Source organism: Macadamia integrifolia, unplaced genomic scaffold (assembly GCF_013358625.1).
Source record: "Macadamia integrifolia cultivar HAES 741 unplaced genomic scaffold, SCU_Mint_v3 scaffold1294, whole genome shotgun sequence".
NCBI classification, from domain to species: domain Eukaryota; kingdom Viridiplantae; phylum Streptophyta; class Magnoliopsida; order Proteales; family Proteaceae; genus Macadamia; species Macadamia integrifolia.
Genome location: NW_024868149.1, coordinates 132,809 through 142,496, shown reverse-complemented (window position 1 = coordinate 142,496; position 9,688 = coordinate 132,809). Strand labels below are relative to the sequence as shown.

Sequence of the window (9,688 nt, the reverse complement as noted above, 5' to 3'; positions counted from 1 at the left end):
CTCCTCAATTGTTAAGCCTCTTGTGCCATTTGTACATCATCCAAGTCAGGGTTCCTCACTGTCATAATCTTGCTCCCCTAACTTTGGCAATGACTCAAGGCAAGCATCATGGTATTCATCCCTAACTGCCCTCTTCTCCTTCCTCGTCTGCAACCCTCCTTTTAAATGCTCCAACATGCTCCTCTTGATCTTATTGGATACATTAGGGCAGCCCAACACATTCCTGTCCCCCACCAGCAAGATGCCATTTTAATCTTGTGGCGCCACCAGATATGACTTTTTTCTAACAATAATTACATTGTGACTTCCTCTTATTAGCTGATAGAGGTCTCCCATACAGCCATGCAATGTCCCCACCTCTATCAATCATTATGCAATACTTAAAATCTTACGACAAACACTGTTCCAACAAAAAAGAAACCAATTATAAACATATATGCATCCATAATGACTCATAAAAATAATTAAAGATAATTGCAAATTCCCAACAAAGCATTATATTTTTTCCCTATTTAAAAATATTTTAAAAATAATTATTTAATTAATAAATAATGAATAATTACGAAACATCACATTAGTTTACAAACATGATTGTAAATTCATTTGTAATACATTCAATAAATTTCTTGAATTTTCAAACCATAATAGACAATTTTTCGTAATTATTTACATTTTTAAAATAATTTCAGAATATATTTAATGAATTTTTGAAAAAAAAAAAAACTGAAACCATCAAGGTGTAGATCGGTTGATGGTGTTCAACATATATTAAGTTGAACACCAAAGACTAACTATTAACCCATTTTTTTTTCAAAAAAATATTCTAGGTAAATGCATTTTTAAAAACAGAAAAAAAAGAAGCATTAACATGCAAAACAAAATTCGGCCACCGTGAATGAGTAGATTAGGTCCTCCTACGCAACATATAAAAAAATTATATGATTCTATCATACTTACTGCCATATTATATAAAAAAAAATACTTTTTGTGGAAGTTGGGACTTACCTTTTTGGTTCAAGATGCCTTTCTTGTGTAGAGGAAGCACTAATCACCCTTAGATTCAAGTTTGGTAGTGAAAAAAGAAAATCTCCACTATTTTCCCAAGTTTCCTAGACTTGGAAGAAAAAATGCAAAAGAGAAGGTCTAAATCTACTGAAACCAATGAATGGTTTCTGTTTGCAATAACTTAAATAGGACCTGGTTCAACCCAAGTGGTCGAACCAGGTCAAAAAGGTCAAAATTTCCCATGTTTCGGTTGAAACATGGGAAATGTTGGAAATATGGTCGAAACTAGTCAATACCTGGTCGAAATAAGTGATTTTTACACTCACCAGAGGTTTCATTTCGACCCCTGGTGATACCTGCGAAACATGTGAAATTTTGCATGTTTCACTCGAGTTCTCGAACCATGCTCTTGATGTATCATCTTTTCATTAATTGTTTTTATCCACCCCTAGTCTTGATGTATCATCATTTTATTAGTTTGTATTTTTCATAGGGTCCCCTTTTATCATGCCAATGGGCTTTTCCATTGTACTCTGTTTTTTCTCTTAATTAATTTTTTATTAACCGGAAAAAAAGAAGAAGAAGAAAACAACAGTAGCTTAACAAATAAAATCTCAGATGGAACTTGTTGCCAATCAGTAGTTAAACTAGCATTTTCATATAGTAATATATGGCAATGATGCCAAAAAGTGGGGGAAAATAATCATTTTAAACAACTTGATGGTTGAATTAGACCATAAGCATAGCCAACTGCATTGGTGCAAGATGATGTTGCTATTTGATTTTGATAAGTAAGATTCACATCTTCCAATTCAATCCCACTGCATGGATTCTGAGAGCTACAGTCAAATTTCACTGCTACTTCAGTCGCTGACGTTCTGTGAATGTTCTTGTAGGTGACCTCACTAATCTTCAGCCCTGAAACCTGCAAATCATATCTTGCTAGTGAGACTATTTGAATAAGAAACTTGAAATTAGAGGAGAAGAGCCTTAGGGGAGAGGGACAGTGAGAGGGAGAGGGAGAGGGAAAGGGAAAGGGAAAGGGAAAGGGAAAGCGAGAGGGAGAGGGGTAGGGTGGGGGGAAGGAGAAAATTCAATCTCCCCAAACAGGTTTCATCAGGCCCGACTCCCAAGTCCAGCTTAGGGGCTAACTTGGCGTGAGGGCTGAAACCTGAAGTTTAATGGGGGCCCAGTTCAATTGAGCAAGTATGATAATAAACTACGTTTCCAAATTTACCCGCATGTTGTTGTACCCGTCCAGGGCAATCTTCACCATGTGGGCAGTAATTTTGTCCATTATAATGGGATTATCGACATTCTCCATGATGCCATCTTGGAAAAGGACACCCTTGACAAATCCATAACTGGGCCTTCCCCATGACTTAATTCTGAACCCATTCTGGCTACCTGAGAAAGTAATTGTTTTAACTGTCACATTCTCTACCCCTGGTTCTTTGAGGGATTCGGCTCCTCTATAGCGCGGGGGTGAGCCACACATCCTCTAGCTCACCCTAGGATCGTGACACTTGGACTTTATTGATCCTATGGTGTGAGTGAATTAAACCTTTGGAAAACATATATGTTGACAATACACCGTATCACTTTCCTATAATTGCAACTTTTGAGAATTTTTTAAATAAAAAATAGGGTTGAACTGTCGCGGGAACCTCTCTGCTTTTGGCGTTCATCCCGCCGTCCCTAATAGGCCGCTGGCGAGTTCTCTTTTCTCTAATAAGCTGCCGGTGTTCGTCTCGCCGACGACTCCACTGGAACTGGTAAGCTCTCTTTCTCTTTCTCTGTCGTCTTCCGTCTTCTTCTTCTACTTCTTCTCTTTAACTCACTCTGTTCTTATTCTTTTTATCTCTTTCTCTGTGCTTGGCTAATTGGAATAAAGAACAATGACTAATTTTGGGTGCTCTGTTTTTTCATACTAGATCACATTAGAACTGAAGTTCATACTATGGAATGTCATGACAGTGATGAAGTGTCTTTAAAAGTCTGCAACCTTTTGATTCCCCTCCTCTCTCCCCCACCCAAACCAAAAACAAACTAGTCTGATGCGTATAAAGTGAACATTGTTATTGGTTTGTTGGAATTTTTTTTATGCAGAATCTCTCTCTTCATCCTCAATGCAGAAACTAGTGGATTTGAACTTATTGGTGTTTCAGAGCTTATCTATTACAAATAAATAAATACTAGTTTTTGAAATAACCTAGAGGGGGGGTGAATAGGTTATACTAGTGGAATTTAACTCTTTCCAATGTATAGGTCACAAGTGTGACTATAAGTTAAAAGTGATGCTGAATAAATAAAATAACAACACCCACAACACAATATTTATAGTGGTTCAACTCAATTTGAGTCTAGTCCACTCCCTACAAGAATCCTCTTGTAAGGTATTCCACTAGTTTTCCCTTTCAGTACAGTAGGTAGGGAAGAAAACCTTTACAATCTTTTTCACGGATAAGAGTATCCTTACAAATCCCCTTTATAAGCAGAGAGACACCTTTACAATCTCCTTTGCAGGTAGAGATGCACCTTACAATCTCCTTTAAGGTAGAGAGGCACCTTACACTCTTTTAAGGATAAGAGGATCCTTACAATCTCTTAAGGATGAGAGGGTCCTTACACAAGCCTAAGTACAATCTAGACTTAATGTAAAATAGAAAATTGAGAAGTGGAATAAAAGAGAATTACCTCCGGTGTGGTGCAAATGAAATATACAATGATGATACAATGAATGCACCTTTTGAAATCTTCTTGATGTTTGTAATGTAAATGCCAAGATGTAGATGGTCTTGAGTTCCTCTTGAATGTAAAATAAAGAACTTGAACTCAAGAAATGGTGTAGACCAATTCTCACTTCTAATGCTCAAATAATGCTTCTCTGAAGTTGAAATTAATTGTTAATTAATGAGTAGTATTAGAGGTATTTATAGGTGAGCTTAGATGAAGCATTTTAGGTAGGAAATCAAGCTCTAACGGACGTATTCTGGGTCTACCGGTCGACCGCCATCGGTAGCCGGTCGACCGCCAAGAGCCGTTGAGGCAAAATATAGCCGTTGGGGTACTTCCAGGCAGTCACCGATCGACCGGGACTTTCAGACGGTCAACCGCCTATGGTCTCGGACATGTCCGGTCGACTGGGGCTTCCAGCCGATCGACCTCCAATATGACATACTCTGTTTTGACAGAATGCTGTCATACTGACCAATCGTCAGTGTTTTGACTATAACTTTTCGGTCCAACCTTGGATTGACTTGAGATCAATTGCGTTGGAATCATAACTCAATTTCCTACAACTTCTATGAAGGTTTTGTCTCCTGATACTAAATTTAAGATTCCTTAAAATACCCTTGAGTTAGGTTACAGTGTGTTCCACACCACTTAGAGACTTTCCATACCTAGTCAAGGCATGCTCTATGGTCATTCTAATATGATGCAATGCACATGCATGAGGTGAGTGCATATAAGTATGTGAAAATTACAAATTACATTAAAAATAACTAATCTATCCTAGTGGTCTTCTTCTTCACTTGAGTCTTCCATTCTTTGGCCCTTCATCTTCTTTCCTTCTTGTTTGCTGTTTCATGTCTTTAAGCTTAGCTTCATGTCTTGATTCGACCTTTGATCTTCTAAGAGTTTCTTCAAGCTAATCACACTTTAACAATCAAGTTAAAGATGTATGTTTGTTTGTTAACACCAAAACATGGCAAGGAGTGTGGACATGTTTCCCAACAATCTCCCCCTTTTTGGTGATGACAAACAAACATAGACAATGAAACCAAATACAAGAAATAATTTAACTATCTCTGTGTAAAGATCAATAGGATAATGAAATGCAGAGCCAGAAAGTAAACAAGGATAGATAAAGTCATTTCCATAAACAATTTAACATTTCCATAAACAGTTTAAAGATAATACTATCATTGTCATTGTCATACTATCATTGTCATTGTTAGAAGTAAATCTTCTCCCCCTTTTGTCAACAGCAAAAAGGTAATCAAAACGACACAAAAAAATACTCCCCCTGAGTATGTGCCACATAGAAAAGTAGCATAAGTTCAACTTTCCATAAATGTCAAAAGTATATAATAATAAACGACTGAAACAAACATAAAATTGCAAGAAGAAAACATAAGTTCTAATCTGCTACATCCTCATCCTCCATGTCCGCCTCGTCATTGTCTTCTTCGTCATCCTCAACATCCTTTTCGTTGCGGAGGAGCTTGAGAATCTCATTCTGCTTTCTTTCCATTTTTGCCAACTGGGCAAGGATGATATTTCTAACTTTCTGAAGATCAGCAACAGTTGCATAGGCTGAGGTCTCATCACTGCCTGGTTGTTGTGGCTGGCTAGGTCCATCAGTAGTCTTTTTGGAGTGTGTGGATTGCTGGGGAAGAAGATGCATTTTGCGAATGGTGGAAATATTGATCTCTTGGGGAAATGGGTCAAATGATTCACTAGAAAAATCTACTTGAAAGTGGTCCATGATTTGACAAATCATCCGTCCATAGGGTAGATTTCCCTTTTGAAGTCTATCACCATGGGTAATCATTGTTTTGAGCAGGATGTAATAAAGGTTGATGGGTACACTTTTGCAGACACAGTAGGTAAGATAGGCATGAAATGGGGAGACTTCATCTCTATGACCACTCTTTGGGAGAATGTTGTAAGAGATGATAAGATTGACAATCCTCCCTATATCCGTAAGTTCTTTAGCCTTAATTTTGTATGTATTAGCATATTCCTTCATAATGCTAGAATACACACAGTCAACATCCATGAATTGTTCTATGTAGGTCTTGGGTTGGTAGTATTTGAGGTCCCCTGTCATAGAAATGTCTAGGATTTCTCCTAAAATCAGGATGTCGATATCTATTAGAACGCCCTTAACATAGGAATGGACCAAAAGGGTGTCACCTTCACCAGAGAAGGTAAGGTTGCAAAAGAACATTTTGACTAAATGGGGATAACAATGGGAGTCAAGTTTGAGAATGTTACCCCATCCCAAAGCATCAAAAAGGTCTTTGATGTCATACCTGGACAGAGAGTCGGTATTGATGGTCCTACCTTGCTCTATGTTGCGAGAGATGTAGAGATCCCATGATTCTTGAGCAATGGTGGAGGAGAACCATGGATCTTTGTCAGAGGCCTTCCTTTTTCCTTTCTAAGCCACGGTTTTCTTACCTCTATTTGGGCGGTGAGAGTCCATGATGATTAGAGGTGTAAGAGAGAAAGAGATGTAAGGGTTTTGGGAGATGAATAGGAATGAATCTCAAGAGTTATAGGGTAGAATGAAGTTCTAGGCTAGGGTTTTGGGAGATGAATAGTCGAAATAGGGTTTTAGGCCAAATAGGATTCTAAAGTTTTGAAAAAAATGGGTTAAAAAGTTGATTTTAAAGAGTTAAGAATCGAATTTTCGGCGGCGTCGGTCGACCGGTATATTGTGGCGGTCGACCGGTATCCCTTTCGGTTAGAGGCGGTCGATCGGAAGTCCTTGGCGGTCGACCGTCGAACCATTCGGTCAGTGCCGATCGACAGGTATATTGGGGCGGTCGACTGGTTGATTCCAAGAAATTTTTAGAAAAAATCCTTTATGGCTGTGGAAAGGATTTTTCAAGTCTGGGGCTTTAGGAAAAGAATTTTCAAAAAGAAATATTTATTCAGCCAAACGGGTTGCAAATGCCAAGTTCCTTCCTTAGGAAACTAAAACGCTCTTCACCAAGAGGTTTAGTAAATATATCTGCGAGTTTTTTATCAGTTTCAATGAATTCTAGAGAGACATCACCATTTTGAATGGTGTCTCGTAGAAAGTGGTGTCGAATATCAATGTGCTTTGCCCTTGAGTGTAAAATAGGATTTTTACTCAAGTTTATGGCACTGGTATTATCGCACATGATTGGGCAAGATTCGAAACGCACTCCAAAGTCCTGGAGAGTTTGCTTCATCCAAAGGATTTGAGCACAACATCTACCAGCTGCAACATATTCAGCTTCTGTGGTAGATAAAGCAACGGAGTTTTGTTTCTTGCTAAACGAAGAGACAAGGCAAGAGCCGAGAAAGTGACAAGTACCACTGTACTTTTTCTGTCAATATGGCAACCTGCGAAATCAGCATCTGAAAAGCTGACCAAGTCAAGGGGTTAGTTTTTGGGGTACCATAACCCAACATCACAAGTGCTTTTCAGATATTTAAAAATTCTTTTTACAGCAGTGAGGTGTGATCTCTTGGGATCAGCTTGAAACCGAGCACATGCACATACACTGTACATGATGTCAGGTCTACTTGCTGTTAGATATAGAAGGCTTCCAATCATGCCTCTATATCTAGTTACATCCTCAGAAGGTCCATCCTCATCCTTGGTTAGTTTCAAGGATGAGCTCATCGGAGTGTCTGAAGATTTTTGACTGTTAATGTCAAATTTCTTTAGTAGCTCCTTGGTGTATTTGCTTTGATTTATGAAAATTCCATTATCAGTCTGTTTTATTTGAAGTCCAAGGAAGAAATTTAACTCTCCCATCATACTCATTTTAAATTCATTTCTCATTTTGTTACTGAATTCAGTACACATTCTCTCGTTGGTTGAGCCAAAAATGATATCATCTACATAAATTTGAACAATGAGTATGTCATTCTTCAGGTTCTTCACGAACAGGGTTGTGTCAATCCTCCCTCTTGAGAAGCCACTTTCTATCAAGAAAGTACTTAATCTCTCATACCAAGCTCTAGGGGCTTGTTTGAGTCCATATAGAGCTTTCTCAAGTTTATAGACATGGTTTGGAAACTTAGGGTCTTCAAAGCCGGGAGGTTGAGCTACATATACCTCTTCTTGAATGTATCCATTCAAGAAGGCACTTTTGACATCCATTTGATATAGTTTAAAGTTCTTATGGCATGCAAAAGCTAGTAACATTCTAATGGACTCCAACCTTGCTACTGGTGCATAGGTTTCATCATAGTCTATTCCCTCTTGCTGATTATACCCTTTGGCAACTAATCTTGCTTTGTTTCTCACTATGTTCCCATCTTCATCCAGTTTATTACGAAAGACCCACTTAGCACCAATGATGGTGTGGTGGTCAGGTCTAGGGACAAGTTCCCATACCTTGCTTCTTTCAAACTGGTGAAGCTCCTCTTGCATAGTTATAATCCAATCACTGTCTTTTAGTGCTTCTTCTATGTTCTTGGGTTCGATCCTTGAGATAAATGCAGTGTGATTGCATACCTCTCGGGTTTTAGATCTAGTCTGGATTTCTCCATCTAGATCTCCTATGATGTTTTCTAAGGGATGATTCCTATGAGGAATGACTTCCTTAGGTAGTGTTTCTAATTTTTCTATGGTAACATCATTTGAATTGTTAAGAGAAATATCATTAGTTTTGTTCTTAAGTTCATCAATAATATCATCATCATCAGCAAGAAATTTATTTAAATCATTAGGTAAAGATTCATCAAATCTTACATTTATAGATTCTTCAACCATTAAAGATTTTTTATTAAAAATTCTATATACCCTACTGTTGAGTGAGTATCCTAAGAATATTCCTTCATCAGATTTTGCATCAAATTTTTCAAGATGGTTTTTGGTGTTTAAGATGAAGCATTTACATCCAAATACTCTAAAGTAGTTTACTTTTGGTATTTTATCAAAATATAGTTCATAAGGTGTTTTAGAAAGCAAAGGTCTAAGGATTATTCTATTTAGTACATAACATGCTGTATTTACAGCTTCAGCCCAAAAGTACTTAGGCAAAGTGTATTCATTAAGCATAGTCCTTGCAGTCTCTTGTAATGACCTGTTTTTCCTTTCAACTACTCCATTCGATTGAGGTGTTCTAGGAGCGGAGAAGTTATGGTCAATACCATACTTGTTGCAATATAAGTCAAATTTACTTATATTGTCAAATTCTCCTCCATGGTCACTCCTTACAGAGGTTATAGTATACCCTTTCTGATTTTGCAATCTGTTACATAGAGTTACAAATTCATCGAAGGCATCATTTTTATTTTTCAGAAAAACAGTCCAAGTGTACCTAGAGTAGTCATCAACAATTACAAAGGTGTAATTTTTACCACTCATACTAGATATGTTGATAGGTCCAAATAAGTCTAGGTGAAGTAGTTCTAATGGTCTAGAGGAAGAGACAATATTCTTCGACTTGTGGGAAACTTTGGTTTGTTTTCCTTTTTGACAGGCATCACAAAAACTATCTATTTCATACTTGATTTTAGGGAGGTTCCTCACAAGATCATTGGATGCTATGGTTTGAATCAACTTGACATTTATATGTCCAAATCTTCTATGCCATAATGAAGATTCACTATGGTTAGAAACCAAGCATGCATTTAAGGAACTTACTTCATCAAGTATACAAACATAAATGTTGTTTTTCCTAGATCCTTTTAGTATTAGATTATCATTTGCATCTTTAATACAACAGTGGGAGACATTGAATTCTACTTTGTATCCAATGCTACATAATTGACTTACACTTAGGAGATTGTAGTTCAAATTTTTCACAAAGTAAACGTTCGAGATTGAAATAACTCCAAGTTGTATTTTTCCAATACCAGCAATCTTTCCTTTGTTGTCATCTCCAAAGGAGACCCATCCTCCATCATAGTCCCGTAAGCTTGAGAATAGGTTCTTGTTGGATGTCATGTGTTTGGAGCATCCACT

At 37.5% G+C, this 9,688-nt stretch overlaps 1 pseudogene; it reads right to left on the bottom strand.

Moving 5' to 3' along the window:
- Positions 1 to 1,708: 1,708 nt before the first annotated feature.
- Positions 1,709 to 2,503, bottom strand: LOC122063333 (annotated as a pseudogene).
- Between the last annotated feature and the right edge of the window lie 7,185 nt (positions 2,504 to 9,688).